This window comes from Copadichromis virginalis, linkage group LG3 (genome assembly GCF_057382275.1).
Source record: "Copadichromis virginalis isolate Kocher_CV1m ecotype Utaka linkage group LG3, C_Virginalis_male_GT1.1, whole genome shotgun sequence".
In the NCBI taxonomy this organism is placed as follows: domain Eukaryota; kingdom Metazoa; phylum Chordata; class Actinopteri; order Cichliformes; family Cichlidae; genus Copadichromis; species Copadichromis virginalis.
Window position 1 is genome coordinate 24,757,632 of NC_140620.1, and position 17,938 is coordinate 24,775,569.

Genomic DNA, 17,938 nt, shown 5'->3' on the forward strand with positions numbered 1-17,938 from the left:
CCCGAAATAGGCACTCTGGTGGAGTTAGTTTGTGCGTGTGTGTTTATAAGTAGTTTTAAACCTTGTGATCCACAAAACAGCATAAGAGTAAAAGAGTAAAAGAAGAACTGACTGCGTTACAGCACCCGCTGCTTGTTGAGAGCAAAAGCGATACGCGCTTACGTGTCTTTTTTTAGTGACTTTTTTTAGAGAAAAAGTCGCTAAGGGGTCTGAAAACTTGCTAAATATAGCGACAAAGTCGCTAAGTTGGCAACACTGCTATGACAAAGCAAGTAGGTTTTAGCAATAACTTTTTCATATACTGTTATGTGACGGCTGTGTGGAGGCAGGAGAAGGACCCAAAGTGCAGACTCTGGAGGCACAAAGTAAACTTCCAAAAAAAACAGCTTTAATGCTGAACTGAAAAAAATACCAGAACTGAGACTTTAAGCATAAACTCAGGCAAGCAGCCAAAACACACAGCAAAATAAACAGTAGATCACCACATGGACACAGAGAAACACAGGGCTTAAATACACAGAGGGAGCAATCAGGGAAAGAGTAACAGGAGGGAAACACAGCTGGGGCAAATCAGGCTTAACAAGACAAGGGGAAGAAAAACCAGACACATTAACATCAAACATGGACTTCCAAAGTAAAACAGGAAACATAACACAGACTCACAGGCAGGCACTATAACAAAGGGAACAGAGACATGGGACCAGGGCAGACACAGACACTGACTGGATGTGGGGATACAGCAGACAGGGGTGACAGCAACATGGCACACAGACAGAAACCCAGAACACTAAAACTCTAACCAAACCCCACCCAGAGAACCTAAACTAAGAATGATCCTAAAAACCATAAAGCAAAACTAGAATATAATGAAATAACAAAATCAAAGAACCAAAAACACAAAACACTGGGTCAACGACCCAGGGACCCTAACATATACCTCTCCTTGGAAGATCAAATCCCAAATGTCTTGAGAATGCCAGGAATTACAGATGAATTAATAGGAAGGCAAACAGAAACATCTACTTCTCTGGTTTTTTGTATCTTAAAGGCCGGTCCGTGTCTTACATAAACCAGTCTGTGGCGCAAAAAGGTTGGGGACCGCTGCTGTACAGCATGAAGGTTAATAGGACCGTACTCATATGAATATGATGTGTAAATTGATTGATTCTTGTACCTCCACGCCGTAGCGGCCCAAATCTTCACCCCAGTGAAGAGGTGATCGTTTTCTCCTTGTTTTAATAAATTAAGCCGTTTGGTCTTTGTTCCCCACAACATATCACCAATTCGAAAAAAATCAAAATTAGCTGTATGTAAGCGGCAATACATGAAAAACCATGGGACAAGCTGGTTTATGGTTATTTTAATAAAAGAACCATGTCTATGCAGATGCCCAAAGCTTAACAAAACGACTGCTATAACAATTTAACTTTTGTACAACCAGATTTTCATATACTTACATTTGAAAGTGTTTTCCTCTCCTGCTTCGACCACCATCGTTATCAGAAACAAATCTCCTCTATGACCCGCAATGAAGCCTGGGATATAGTAGGACACGAAGGATACATCGGACCCATCCTTAAAATTTGGGGCAAAGTAGGACGCATTTGTCGCCACATTTTGAGTGGTCTTTGAATTCGGACAGCCCTTGTCACGTCGCTGGGACGTCATTGCATCCAAATATGGCATTTTAAGCATCCTTCCCCTGAATTCGGACACAGCCTGTGACTTATGGGAGCAACATGCTTGCACGCAAATACATGGAGAGAGACGGCTTTATATGTTTTACTCCTCCAGAAACCCTTTGCAACGTTACGGGTTGTATGAACACTGTCTGTCATGTTTGATAAGCAGCAGCCGTTCAACCAGGCCTTGTATGGTTGAAGTCTCACCCGAAATCGGATGCATCATCCAACTTTTCTGCAAAGTTGGCCCCCCTTTACAATGATCCCTACCGTATGGGGTGGGGGTGGGGGATAACCCTCCATACTTTGGAGGGCCTGTCCCTAGAGGGGTGGCATCTGATACCTGACCTGACATATGAGGTGACGGTGGCTCATGAGGTTAGGAAGCGCATTTGTAACCGGAAGGTCACCGGTTTGTTCGCTGGCCTCTCTGCCCTGGTCGTTGTGTCCTTGGGCAAGACACTTTACCCTACCGCCTACTGGTATTGGCCAGAGGGGCCGATGGCACGATATGGCAGCCTCGCTTCTCTCAGTCTGCCCCAGGGCAGCTGTGGCTACAACCGTAGCTGCCACCACCAGTGTGTGAATGTGAGAGTGAATGAATAGTGGCATTGTAAAGCACTTTGGGTGCCTTGAAAAGCGCTATAGAAATCCAATTCATTATTATATATGACATACATACATATTAGAACAAATGATAGCATTATTAAAATTCAAAAAATGATAACATTAACAATGATCAATACATATTATTATAATTTTAGACAAATTTTAACAGTACTTTGGCTTTGATAACATAGCACTCATCTGACAAGAGAAAGCAAACATATTGTGTGACATATTGTGTGACAAAATGCTGACTCAATTCCCCCTTTACTGGAATAATTATAATTATGGACATTAACTTGTGTTTTATAGATAGTTTTATTTTTCAACAAATTTCAATTGGAAAATGTGTCATTTTTTTCCTTTAGATTTCTATTTTTAAAAACATGTATTTAAAAATAGATCTTATTATTTGGACAGCTGTATATAGCCCATTGACATGCACAACATTCAGTATGATACTAGTAACATATTTTATACTTACCCTGAGCAGCGGTCAGAGCCATCATTGCACAGAGAAGTGCAGATGCAGTCAGCAGCTTCATGATGATATTTAGTGTCTCTGTAAGAAACACATTAACAAAAGTGATTAGCAGTTTGATAAAGAAAGGATAGAAGATCCTCAGCATATTTGTAACATACCTGTCTGTAGAATGTCTTCTCCTCTTTCAAGTGCCAGCCTGTAGCTTCACCCCTCATGTAGAGATGAGCACTTATATACACTTTCTTATATTTACATTTCAATACCAGGAAGAAATGAACTAGAAATAATTAACCCTTTAAAGCTGGTGGGAGCGGGCATGCTCCGTTTTGCGTAACTATTTTTAAATCCTGGTAGCACTGCAACCACGTAAGCTAGCGCAATAAGTTTTTTTTGCATATGAAACCCGAGGAGTTGCACTTACATCTTATGCTATCAGCTTGTCCTAGGTCACAGTTTCCTTCCACATATAGCTTTGCAAAAACTGCGTAAAAAGCACTTGGAGCAACAAAAACATAATATTCCAGAAAGACGCTTTACCGATCCGATCAGCTGTTCATAACACTTCCTACGTCCATCAGCACGAACTGTTGCATGTCCGCAATGACTTGCCCGAAACCAGAAGTGATGTCATTTTCGCGGAAATGTAGTTTTTTACCATCAGGGCCTCATGAGCTTATACTAGTGTTTTTAAAAGGTTATGTTTGACTTTCTGTGTCATTTCTGGGATCCTTAGGACTCATATTGCACTGCTGGAAATAGTGTATTTTGATGCATATGCTGCTTTTTTGCAAATTTGCACTATAATATTTATTTTCGTTTTTCCTGCAGTGTATAGAAATTGGTGTATTTCAAAAATAAAACTATGAAGACACTCAAAATAAATTTCCTGTGGTGGGAAACTATTTGTGCAACTTTTTTGTATTTAAAGTTTTGAGGGATAAGCCTCTTAAATTTCTCTAACTAGAAATATGTGTTAAAAAAACAAAAACCATTTTGAATTTTTAGTTTTAGTTTATTGCACCTTTTTTTTTGCAATTTATCTAATTACTATACACTTAATGCATGCATGTTTTTAAAATTTAGGCTGTAATGGTTGTATTGATGTATAGCAACTTGAAATGCTCCCAAAAATGGCACTACAACATGTAAAAATATAATAGAAGCTCTAGCGGACTTGGTTCTATGGTAGGTCTTATAGGGTTAAGTATGTTTTGATTCCATGCCCAATTACCCCTGTCTTTACCAACCTTATGCAATTCTCTCCACCCAGCTTGAATTTCATGGATGTTTAATTTCATTTATTGACTGCCGGTCAACAAAGATGTCACGCTCCTGGGTCTTTGGCTCAGTGTAAATGTGTTTGGACTTTTGATTCTGGGTTGTTTAATGTTCTATGGTTAAGGTTCTGTTCCTCGTTTTGGTGTACAGTTGTGATCCCTCTGTTTATATTTGTTTTCTTAGGTCTTCTTAGTTTTGTTTTCTAGTCTGTAGGTTTCTGTTATCATGGAGCACGGAACAGGGGAGTTTTCATGTCCCATGTTTAGTCAGCCTTATCCTTTCCATTTAGTCTTGTCTCTGCATTCGGTGTTCTCTTTCTATCTCCCAGTCAGTCTTGTTCCCATGTATGTTTCTCCACTGGTCTCAGTGTCACACCCAAGTGCTTCATGGTGATATCGGAGTATTTCTATGAAAAACAAAATACCTAAAATGGGTAACAGATCAATAAAGAACAGCCATAAAATAGACAGTTTAAAAAAAAGGAAATGAACACTTTGAAAGCAAATCAGATTTGATACGATTTGATTTGACAAAGTTTCATTGCAGCAACTCAAAGAAAAGCATCATTTACACATAGCATAACATGGCTTGGTCATTGTGATGCACCAAGCAAGTTACAGCTTGGATTGAATGATTTTGACATCAACTGCAAAAACTGAAAACGTGTTTGTAAGTCCATACAAGAAGCTGATTGTGAGAAAATGTATCATTTATCCTACTACAGTTTACACCTTAAAGAGAAAGCTCATGAATGTTTTCAGCTCTGGAGACCATCTTCCCCCTTATGGGAAAATAGTTAGTTGTAGATGGCAAGTTGTCATGAGAGAAGTATCATTATAATATTTGCTGTAATGTGAGAGTGTTTACAAAGTCACTGTATCAGCCACAGACTCACTTCCTCATATGCTACTGTACCAACTCCCATTAAAAAAACACTGTTGGCACCATCAGTCACACATGAAACTGTTGTTTCTTTAGAGATGGATGGATGCTCAGTCAACACCCTCATCAAATACCACTAAAATTCAACAGGTTTTTTTTTTTTTTTACAGTTTTCTTATGCTTATTTTTGTTTGTAGCATTTTGAAGTTTTTATTTGATTTGTCTCTTTTTTTTGTTTTGTCTGCAATAATGAATGAAGTGATGCTTCCATAAATAATGGAGAGCAGAAAAAAGTTTCACTAGGCAGCTACAGCTTCTGTCCTTTTGTGATAGCTTTCACTCTCTCAAAACAAGTGTAATGTTTGTGAAATGCTGACTGTTCCTTATTGAAATATCAGATTTTTTTTTCTGTTACTAGGTCATACTTTGTATTTATTGAGGGTGTAAAATCATATTGGATATATATGGACTACGTAATGTTAGGAAATTATGGATGTCACGTAGTTTGAAGAAAACCAATGATTTTTGGGAAAAGCCTAAAAATCATTGTCAAAAAATGATGCAACAGGAAAGTCCATTTTGGAAAGGTTAACATAAAATAATGTTGATAACCAAACAGTTGCTGGTCCCCATTGACATAGTATGGACATAGTGTAAAATAACAATACTATGGAAGTCAGTAGGGACAAGAAACTGGTTACCAACATTCTTGAAAATATCTTCTTTTGTGTTCAACAGAACAAAGAAACAGGTTCAGAACAACGTGAGGGTGATGATTACCAAAATAAAGTTTTATTCCTTTTATCTTATTATCCATTTTATCTTATCCCTTAGCATTTAATTACTTCAGTTATACCAAATAATAAATGACCATCTTATTGGTCTCTTTTTAAGGTTAGTGTTGGAATACAAACATTTTGGGTTAACTGTAATGAAAACACATTTAATGCATAAACCTAAATTCAATTTATTATGAATATAGGACTATAGATTTGTCGAAATAAGTACACAAGAGTTAGTTGAATTTTCAAGTCAAGAAATGAAATCAAAAAGATCATGACATTTCTAAACGTATTATTTTTTAAAGAATATTCATGTATTAGTGCATTGAACAAGAAAAAAATAAAACAAGTAATCATTGTTCTAATTATTATTTTCACGGTAATTCCTACTTTCTACTGCAATCATATATTCTTACAGAATTTATCATGAAAGAAAGCACTAAGCATTCATTTTGAGAGTTAATCTTGGACAGCCAAAGCACACTTAGATTTTGGCAAGACTGAATGGACATGTCAAATAGTGCACAGTTAGTGAATAAGGCCAATTTCAAATGTCTGCTGTAATCTACTAGGCTAATGCTCTTACACTGAAGATTTATAATGTGATGTTTACAGGACCCATAATTCATCAACATCAAACTAAAGAGCAAAACCAACTTGTCACGTTTCTGGGTCCGTTGGACCCAGTATTTTGAGTTTATGTTTTGGTTTATTTTTTTCATTATGGATTGTTTTCTGATGTTCTGGTGCTTTGTTTATTATTATCATTATAGATCTGTTTCTGTTATTCTTGGTGAGGGATCAGTTCTTAGGTTTTGGGTTCTCATGTGTGTTGCAGTTTCTGTTCAGTGTCTAGTCTGTCTCTCAGTGTCATGTCTGCATCTAGTTTAGTAATTCTTGTTTCCTGTCTTATTGTCTATGAAGGTTCTCAGTCATCCAGGTCATCGTAGTCAAAGGAGCTTGCAAAGAAAAGTTTACCGGAAGCCCACACCCACAGACCAGTACCTCCTCTTTGACTCCCATCACCCTCTGGAACACAAACTTGGAGTAATTAGGACCCTACACCACCGGGCAGAACATGTTCCCTCTAAGCCTGAAGGAAAAAAGAAGGAACACACACATGTAAAAGAAGCACTCAAAACGTGCAGCTATCCTAAATGGGCGTTCTTAAAGTCAGCAAAGAGGCACAGAAAAGAAGACCAGACACCAGCCAGGGAGGATAAGAAGGACAGACGCAACAACATTGTCATCCCCTATGTAGCCGGTGTATCAGAGAAACTCAGGAGAGTTTTCTCCAAGCATGACATCCCGGTGCATTTCAGACCCAGCAACACGCTCAGACAAAAACTGGTTCACCCGAAAGACAAAACGCCAAAACACAGACTTAACAATGTGGTGTTTGCTGTACAGTGCAGCGAGGAATGCTCAGACCTCTACATTGGAGAGACCAAACAGCCACTTCACAAGCGCATGGCACAACACAGAAGAGCCACCTCCACAGGACATGACTCAGCTGTCCATCTGCATCTTAAGGATAAAGGACACTCTTTCGAGGATGCCAATGTTCACATTTTGGACAGAGAGGACAGATGGTTTGAAAGAGGAGTGAAAGAAGCCATCTATGTCCACTGTGAGCGACCATCTTTGAACAGAGGCGGGGGTTTACGACACCAACTCTCTGCCATCTATAATCCAGTTTTGAGATCCCTTCCCAGACGCCTTAATGCCCACTCACAGCCTGGGCCATCTGATCTCAGGAATTCGCATGATAAGGTGGGGCCAGGTTTCACAATGAACTCACCCGAAACTCTGGCTGATTGTGACTCACACCCAGTTTCACACCTTGGCTCAGGCGATTAGAGGATCATCAGGGGGTCCTTTGTCCCTCTGTGGGGGGTTACTCCCACTAGGTTTATATCTGGGACTCTCCACCATTTGACCTTAGAACTGAAGAAACTTCTCGGATGAGAGGTGAAACGTCTTCAAGTAACTTAAAGAAGTCCAGACGCTTTTCTTTGCAAGCTCCTTTGACTTCCTGTCTTATTGTGAAAGTCTTTGTCTTATGTTAGAGTGTGCAGCTTAGCTCCCCCGTCTCGTTAGCCCTGATCTCCCCCAGCTGTGTCTCCCTTCTGTTGCCCATTCCCTCATTACTACCCTGTGTATTTAAGCCCTGTGTTTTCCCATGCTTGGTGTTGTGTCGTACCATCAGATTATGCCTGTGTGTTTCTGTTCTCCATATTCCGTGTTCACTTCATGTTTTGTTTTCGTACCAGCAATAAAGCTGAGGTTTTTGAGTTTTAAGTTAGTGTCAGAGTCCTGCGTTTGGATCCTCCTCTCCGCCTGCCCGCACACAGAGCCCTGACAGAACGACGCGACCACAAGATGGATCCAGCGGACTCACCTTTTGCCTCAGAGGGAAAGTACCTCGCACAGCTGTGGAATTATTGCTGGCGCATAATTCACGCTGTGGATAACTACAGGGAGTGCAGAATTATTAGGCAAATGAGTATTTTGTCCACATCATCCTCTTCATGCATGTTGTCTTACTCCAAGCTGTATAGGCTCGAAAGCCTACTACCAATTAAGCATATTAGGTGATGTGCATCTCTGTAATGAGAAGGGGTGTGGTCTAATGACGTCAACACCCTATATCAGGTGTGCATAATTATTAGGCAACGTCCTTTCCTTTGGCAAAATGGGTCAAAAGAAGGACTTGACAGGCTCAGAAAAGTCAAAAATAGTGAGATATCTTGCAGAGGGATGCAGCAGTCTCAAAATTGCAAAGCTTCTGAAGCGTGATCATCGAACAATCAAGCGTTTCATTCAAAATAGTCAACAGGGTCGCAAGAAGTGTGTGGAAAAACCAAGGCGCAAAATAACTGCCCATGAACTGAGAAAAGTCAAGCGTGCAGCAGCCAAGATGCCACTTGCCACCAGTTTGGCCATATTTCAGAGCTGCAACATCACTGGAGTGCCCAAAAGCACAAGGTGTGCAATACTCAGAGACATGGCCAAGGTAAGAAAGGCTGAAAGACGACCACCACTGAACAAGACACACAAGCTGAAACGTCAAGACTGGGCCAAGAAATATCTCAAGACTGATTTTTCTAAGGTTTTATGGACTGATGAAATGAGAGTGAGTCTTGATGGGCCAGATGGATGGGCCCGTGGCTGGATTGGTAAAGGGCAGAGAGCTCCAGTCCGACTCAGACGCCAGCATGTCATGGTCCTGGGTCTTTTGACCCAGCGTTTTAAGTTTGAGTTTATTTTGTTCATTAGGTTATCTAAGTTCATTTGGTTATTAGACTCCTTGTGTTTTCTTCCCCTGTATTTAAGCTTCCCCTCACCCTTCGTGTTTCATGCTGCGTGTCTTATGTTATCAAGTTCGTATTATTATGCCTAAGTGTTTCTAGTTATTATTTTCCCCTCGTGTTTCCAACCATGTTAAATCTCCCCTGCTCTTCATGCGTTTCATGTCTGTGTCTTACGTTGTCAAGTTCGGGTTGTCATGTCTATGTCTCATTATGTTTCCTGTTTTATTGTGAAGAGGTCTGGTGTTCTGTGTTCATCATGTTCAGTGTTACTCTCCCACTGTGACGTCATTATGTTCATGTGTGCCAGCTGTTTCCTCATGTGTCTCCACTTCCCCTAATCACCTCCTGTGTATTTAAGTCCTCTGTTTTCAGTATGTGATTGTCAGGTCGTCTGTTGTCCACGCCATGTTTCCTATGCCATGCTTCCAAGTTTCTTGTCTAGGTTTTTCTTATTGTTTGTTTAGATTTCCCAGTTTAGGTTTGTGTTAATTTTGCTTCAGTTTGCCTTGCCCTTTGTTTGTACCTTTTTTTTCCAGCCATATTAAACGGCTCGCTTTTTGTTAACATTCAAGTTTTGTTCCCTGTTCCTTGGAGTCTGCATTTTGGGTCCTTTTTCAATTCATACAGTCTGCCCTCGCCAGACTGTGACACAGCAAGGTGGAGGTGGAGTACTGGTTTGGGCTGGTGTCATCAAAGATGAGCTTGTGGGGCCTTTTCGGGTTGAGGATGGAGTCAAGCTCAACTCCCAGTCCTACTGCCAGTTTCTGGAAGACACCTTCTTCAAGCAGTGGTACAGGAAGAAGTCTGCATCCTTCAAGAAAAACATGATTTTCATGCAGGACAATGCTCCATCACACGCGTCCAAGTACTCCACAGCGTGGCTGGCAAGAAAGGGTATGAAAGAAGAAAAACTAATGGCATGGCCACCTTGTTCACCTGATCTGAACCCCATTGAGAACCTGTGGTCCATCATCAAATGTGAGATTTACAAGGAGGGAAAACAGTACACCTCTCTGAACAGTGTCTGGGAGGCTGTGGTTGCTGCTGCACGCAATGTTGATGGTGAACAGATCAAAACACTGACAGAATCCATGGATGGCAGGCTTTTGAGTGTCCTTGCAAAGAAAGGTGGCTATATTGGTCGCTGATTTGTTTTTGTTTTGTTTTTGAATGTCAAAAATCTATATTTGTGAATGTGGAGATGTTATATTGGTTTCACTGGCGGAAATAAATAATTGAAATGGGTATATATTTGTTTTTTTTTGTTGAGTTGCCTAATAATTATGCACAGTAATAGTCACCTGCACACACAGATATCCCCCTAAAATAGCTAAAACTAAAAACAAACTAAAAACTACTTCCAAAAACATTCAGCTTTCATATTAATGAGTTTTTTGGGTTCATTGAGAGCATGGTTGTTGTTCAATAATAAAATTATTCCTCAAAAATACAACTTGCCTAATAATTCTGCACTCCCTGTATACTGAAGATCTTCTATTCTTTCAGCCACTAACTGCCAGTTACCTATTTCATCTGTTTCTTACAGAGATACTAAATATCATCATGAAGCTGCTGACTGCGTCTTCCTTGCTCTGTGCAATGATGGCACAGAGGGTGGTATTTGAGGCCACTAAAGCAAGTGAGCGAACTTGGATTGGCAGATATTTTAGTTTTTACTGTACAAAGTCTGACAGTTAAAAAGAATCTTCCCATGAATATTTACTTTGAGAAAATAGTTTGGACATACATCTGTTTATGATCTGGGAGTAAAAATCCATTTATTGTATTATTCTGTTTTTAAGGAGGGTTACTGGTTTTGGATCGAGCTGGTATCAGAAGGAGCCTAACAACTACAGGGACAATGAGCAATGCATGGGGATGAAGTTTTCAGGTACATTTTCTAATAAATTCTTCTGCCCTCAGCTGAATGTCTCTATCCCGCTTATGCAGAGAGCTAAATATTAAATGACTTGAGTAAACACTCAGGAGACTGTGTCGTATTCTTCAGAGCCTTACTGATTGGCATTTGTAAATACTTTCATTCTTTAGTAAAACTGTAATTACAGAAACAGAGTAAGGTGTGTTTAGTCTCCATGTAAATACACAAATGTTAGGGCCAGGCCATCAGACTGCTGAACACGTCATGGACACCTCACCTTCACTACTGGAACTCCAACATTATGCACTCCATACAGTAATGCCACTGTTTTGCACATGTCTCAACTCTGTATATTTTTATATATTTTATTTATTGTTTACTCTATTTAATTTGTAAAATATGTGTACACACACACGTAGAAAAATATTTAGTATACACATCCAGAAATGCATATACTATTATATATTGTACATATATTTATTAGTTACAGATGTAGCCATATTTGTATTTTGCTTGTTTACATTATTGTATTTTGCACAACTCTGTTGCTTGTGAAGCTCGCACACAAGAATTTCACTCACATGTACTGTACCAATGTACCTGCACATGTGATGTGACAATAAAAGTGATTTGATTTGATTTGATTTGATTATTCAATATTGTTGCCATGTGTAAACAACCAGTACAAGATCTCAACATCTCAATGAACTAATAAGTGAGATCAATCAATCATTTCGCCACGCTTACAGATTATGTCTTTTCAAGTGCAACAGATGCAGGAATTGTCAGAGAGACGGAGAAAAAAACCTTCCCTGTCGAGTGCTGGGAGAAAACCCCTGCTTGTGCTCTTGAGTGGCGCTTCCTCTGTCTACCCACTAGGCAGGCTTTGCCATGAGAAGATCATTGAAATGTGTATCCCATTACTTAGAGAAGAAATGACTATGACCCATCATATAACAAACTTATAAAAAACATACCTCAGAAATAACTAGTTGCTAGTATTCTTAAAGAAAACAATGTAAAATTAAAATGGTAGAATTTGCCGTTGTATTTTTAGTGCAACAAATACTATTAAAAAACAGAAATTAATAAGGAATTAGTAGTATTCTGATTATGTAGTATAAATGCTTTAATATTGGTATTACAGTTTTTTTTGTCATATTATGTTTTTGTCATATTATGTTAATTCTTATCAAAATTATGACAATTATTGTCATAATTTTGAGAAAAATATGTCCCTCAGGTCAGGGCTGGACTGGGGCAAAAAAATCGGCCCCTAACCCTAACCCATTAGGTATTAAAGGAAAAGCCATAAAGCATGAATGAAAACAAACGCTGTTGTCACAGTGATGTACACTGTCTTGTTGGTATATATGTATCAGTCTAATAAACTTAAACCTAAACCATCCTCCCAAATCTGGTATTCTAAACAAAAGACTGCTTGGTCGAGTTAACCTCCTGAACTATCTACAACACATGGTGGAAACCTGAAATTAAGACAGAGAAGACTAGAAGTGAGAGATGATCAATAATGAATGTTGTGGTGTATTGGAGAGCAGGTAGTTCTCTCCCATCATGCCTTGGGACATGTGCTGCTGTTTAAATGTTCTTGTTTTATTGTTTATGGTTAAGTTACTTTTAACTGTTGTGTTTATAATGCGGTAATAATAATAATAATGGACTGCATTTTATATAGCGCTTTTCGGGGCCCTCAAAGCGCTGTACAAGTCCACTCTTCATTCACTCTCACATTCACACACAAGTGAAAGCAAACTACAAGCTGCCCTGGGGCAGACTAACAGATGCGAGGCTGCCATATTGCGCCATCGGCCGATCTGGCCATCACCAGTAGGCGGTAGGTGAAGTGTCTTGCCCAAGGACACAACGACCAAGACTGTCCAAGCCGGGACTCGAACCGGCAACCTTCTGATTACAAGGTGAACTCCCAACTCTTGAGCCACGTTCGCCCCAAGAAAAAAAAAAATATTCTGACTTTCTTGCTAAGGACTGTTGTCCATATTTCTTCCATGGACTGCATTTCTCACCCTAGTATGAATTATACATGTGTCTCCAAACTACTAGACCTGTCCAATATACTCATTGCTAATCCTGTGCCTTTTGGTCACTTTGATTGAATATCTTGGCATCTTTAACTCTGCTACTTCCAGCTCAGCCTCCTGTCTTTTTGCCAGTGCTACCCTATCCTAACCATGCATCGCAGCAGGACTCACTACCATCTTGTAAACCTTCCCTTTCAACTCTGCCTCACTGGCTTGTGCAAATATCAGTTACATTACATAATGAGCCACAAGACTGAGCACTTTGGAGTTGTGGTGTTTAACAACGGAGGTATGTGCTGTAATTGTGTCTAACTCCTGCCTCCTTGTGGTTACCACTATGTATCATAAATAAATCAGTGTTTAGTTTTTTTGCAAAATAATTAAATAAGATCCTTAAATTAAAATCTATTTAAAAAGTTTAAAGTTTTCTCAAAATAGTTACTGATTCAATTAAATCACATTGGACAGTAACAGTTGTGTTCAAAAATGGGAGTCATTGTTTCAGGAAAAAAATAAATAAAAGAAACAGTGTTTGTAGTTTTAAGATAATTTTTTTTTTACTCTTGATTCTCTCTCTCTCTCTCTCTCTCTCTCTCACACACACACACACACACACACACGGTTTGTGCACGTGTGTGTGTTTGTGACAAAGACAAAGAAAGAGAGGTTCTGGGTTCACTAACATCCTTTCTAGCAGATAAAGACATTATTAATTACATAAAGAGTAATGAGTCCCTTCAGCAGCCCGATGGACTCCACCAGGTGGTCTGATGAGAGAGTGGAGAATGATGTGATGTATACAGAGGTCAGATGGCACCAACCTCACTAAAATAAAGAGAAAAAAGGACTCCCACCTGTTAGCTATCAGGCGTGCATTGTGAAGGTATTTACAAAATGTACTAAGTTCTTCTGGGCATCAAAACATGGCAGTACGCACACGGTCTGTTTGACAGGTGGAAAGAAGGTGGAGCCAAAACACAGAGTCGACTCCTAAATCCGTGGAGACATAATCAGTTTTTATCCAATTTAAGAAGGAAAACACAAGGTAGCATTAACACCATCGTCCTCGTGGAGGGAGGAACACAAATGATATTCCCACAATGCAAATTATGACCAAGGTCATACCACCGTTTTAATAAAGTACAAGCAAGTCTTCTGCCTCGAGAAATATGTGACCAAAGAGCCTACACAGGATAAACAATCTGGCAGTCGCTTCTGAAATGTTTAATCCAGCAAAAAAAAAAAAAACCATCAGTCCCACAAAATAAGAAAGAACTTCCTGTACACAGTTTGTCACTGTTTCACATGTAGCTGCTGTTTGGTCACAGCAATAATACCAAAAACAGATATTTCCATAGGGAACAACAAACATTTCAGAAAGTTTAGACCTGATTTTAGACACGGAAAGAAATCACAAAGTGATGTCAGCTACACTCAGTGTGACCTACTAATGGCATCCATTGCTTATGGGATCATAATTATTATTTAACACTGCAGACAATTACAAAAGAAGTATTAAAACTGATCTTTGTCTTCATAAACACAGAAATCAGGGATCTAGGCATCAGTGTCACATGAAATAAATGATGAAGACAACACTTTAGACTTTAAACTATTCTTTAATATCAGTTTTTAGTTTTATTTATTCAGGCTGTTGGTTGAGCACATAACCTTAGAGCAACATCCTGATTCAGTTTCATGTGTGGCTGATGATGCAAACACAGTTTGTTTCTTTAACAAGAGTTGGTAACACATGTGATACTTTAGCTGATACAGTGGATCTGAAAACATTCTCATATTACAGTAAATATACTAACTGCAATTCTCCCACAATAGTTTTAATGTCTAAAGGGAAGGAAGGATGTAGATTTTTAAATTCATCACAGTTTACTCTGTGAACAACCTTTGAAACCTGACAGTGTACTCTTGCACCCTCAGCCTCATGCCATCCCAAAGATCTTTACAACAGAAACACTTTTTTGAGGTTACAGAATCTACAGCTTGCAGCACAATAATGTCAGACATTATTTCACCTGTAGCTGAAGTTTCCATGTTCAATAATATTACTCAATCAAAGATCCATCATTATCAAAGAATGACTTGAAAATACTGATGAAGTGAATAACTATAATAACAAGCTTCAAACCATTGTTTAATTTCTCTGATATTTATTCAGTGTGTTGACTGAGCACTCAACCCTTTTCTAAACATCCTTATTCAGTATCATGTGAGACTGATGGTGCCAAAAACACCATGTATCAATGTGCCTTTTTTTTAGAAAGTATAATTTATTGTTTTGTGTTTTCCCAGGAAAAGTTTTGGTTTTGGAGTGATGGGACCCCTCTCAAATACACAAACTGGTGTACTGGACAGCCTGATAACTTTCAGGGCAATCAGAACTGTGCATATGTAAATTGGTCAGGTAAATCACTGTGTGGTCATGATAAAATAATCATGTGTTTACTTAGCACTAACTAGGTTTTTGGTACTTACAGACAAAAAGTGCTGGGATGACGGTGGCTGTGAATCTGTTATTCCATCTGTCTGCGCCAAGAAAATCTGATGAAAGCACAAATACTTCACACAAGATATCACCTGAAGAATCTGTGTGTCATTATACATCTTTTATCTCCTTTATTGCTGTAATGCTACGCAAGGAATGAAGCGACAAGTAACATAAACAAGAGCTGGGTTGTCACTTAATACAAGAGAAATGAATTTGTTGTGGAAAGAATGCTTTTAGCCCAGTTTCATTTAGATGTAGACTGAACTCTTATCTCTCATCTTCTAAATCAATAAAAAAAAGAGCATTGAATGAAGGTGTGTCATTAATCTGTCTTAAATTCATTAAAGCTTTGCAATATGTACTTCAGAATATGTACAGTTCTGCAACTATCACTGTGTGGTTTAATATTTGCAACATCTGGAGCTACAAAGTCATGGAATATAATAGAAAATCTGGAAATCTTTTTTTAAGTGGCGTTTGTAGGGTTACTGAAGTTGGGCTAGCTGGTATATAATGATGTGCTATATGGTGGCTAGCTACACAGCTATGGTTAGCATAATATAAACACAGTGAAGCTGGGGGATGAATGCTAACTTTTTTCCACTTGATAAAAGTTAACATGAGGGTTCCCAAAGGGTTAGGAACAAATGTAACTGCATGGGAGGTTGCTGTAATCGGACCAAAATTCAGTGAGGAGAACAACTGCAATATAAGGTTAGTCATTAATATACTGCTGTATGGGCTGGGCTGTAGTTGCATCATACTCTTTTCTCTCTGCAGAACATTTCAGTGCATGTGCCAAAGAAAAGGAAACAAAATGGCTATTGTTCAAGTCATTACTACTGCAAGAAAGTGCTTGTATAAACAAGAGCTGTGCTACCCTACTATTGCCAATGTAAGGTACCAATGCAATGCTACCCTAGGAAAGACACATACAAACTCACACTTGGCCCTCTCTCTCTCTCTTTCACACACACACACACACACACACACACACACACACACACACACACACACACACACACATTGTGCATTTCTATTTATGTTGTATCTTTTTATTACATACCCCTACACCCCTCTCTTTTTTCTGCCTGTCCTGCCTCAGACATGTCAAACTGTATACCACAAATAATGTAGTAGCACAAAAAGAACACGAATGGAAATGAAGAAATAAACAGATAAAAGAAAAACCTGAACAAGAGGAGCCTATAGAAAATTTATCAAGCAATCTTGGAAAAGAAAAAGAGAGAAGGAACTTTCATGACTTTAGCAACATTTCTAACGGGTTGAGTTCACTTTTTAGACCACACACGTCTGAGAAACATATCTTTGTATGTTTAGATATTTTGGGCTGTGTCAGATTTCAGTGAAACAAAGCAGTGTTTATTGAATTAGGCTCCAAGTTCCATTAAATTGTTTGGTCTTATGTGTTATTTTCCTATAGTTGTTTCTTCTGTTTTTCAGCTTCCTAATAACCTTGAATACTGTTCAGGCCTTGGGGCACAATTCTCTGATCTTTTGTTGTCTTACAAGAAGATATTTTACCATTCCTGTTGGAAACTTCCAATCTGATAAGGTTGAAGTTGCTCAAAGATCAGATTTTAGCCTGCTGGGTGTGTATTTCTGGTGGACTGGTTTGGGGAAACTAAACATTAGAATGCTTGTCTGTCTAAATCGTTACATTCCAAGAAGATTCTATTTAAACATGAGCTAGGGTCAAGTCCGGCGTTTTCAGGACGAGAGTGTTGTGTACTTCAGTAAACCCAGGGGAGCTTTGAGGTAACAAGCTCTTCACACAGGAGAATTTGTGTTGGTGTGTAATTTAAAAAAAAAAATATTTAAAAACAACAAAGCAATAATTATATGTTTTATTTTTAAGAAAATAATTCCAACTTTATTTGTCACGGCTGGGGCACCAGTCGTGTGATGGAGTGAATGAGGACCCAAGTTGCAGACAGCGATGGAGATGCGAGTGAGGTTTTATTTACAGTGTTGCAAAGTGACAAACAGGAAATGAGTAACAAGCTAAGCAAAACCTAAACTGGGAAAACTAAAAACCAAACCTGAAATCATAACACAAAGGGAGGACATGAGGCGAGGGGCAGAGAAACACCAAAATAACACAGAGTGACACAGACAAACCGACAAGGAACACTGACTGACACCCACTATATATACACACACAAGGTAATCAGGTAATGGCACACAGGAGAGGAGCACAGCTGATCCTAATTCACAAGATGACAGGAAGACACAAGCTGACACAGTGATAACAGACACAGAACTTCAAAGTAAAACAGGAAATTCACAAAGACAAACTCAGGGACACAAACAGAGCAAAGGAGGGAGAACACTAAAGCGCTACACAGAAGAACCAAACCCTAAGCACTAATACAAAATAAAAATTACCACAAAACATAAGATGAATCCAAAATGAAACACAAAACACTGGGTAAACGACCCAG

At 39.0% G+C, this 17,938-nt stretch overlaps 1 long non-coding RNA gene across 1 annotated transcript; it reads right to left on the minus strand.

Moving 5' to 3' along the window:
- Window positions 1-2,470: 2,470 nt before the first annotated feature.
- Window positions 2,471-2,981, minus strand: LOC146713598 (uncharacterized). Its single transcript, XR_014918110.1, has 3 exons — window positions 2,931-2,981; window positions 2,773-2,850; window positions 2,471-2,489 (listed from the first exon to the last, which is right to left on the minus strand). It is a non-coding gene; the product is annotated as an uncharacterized LOC146713598 (long non-coding RNA).
- Between the last annotated feature and the right edge of the window lie 14,957 nt (window positions 2,982-17,938).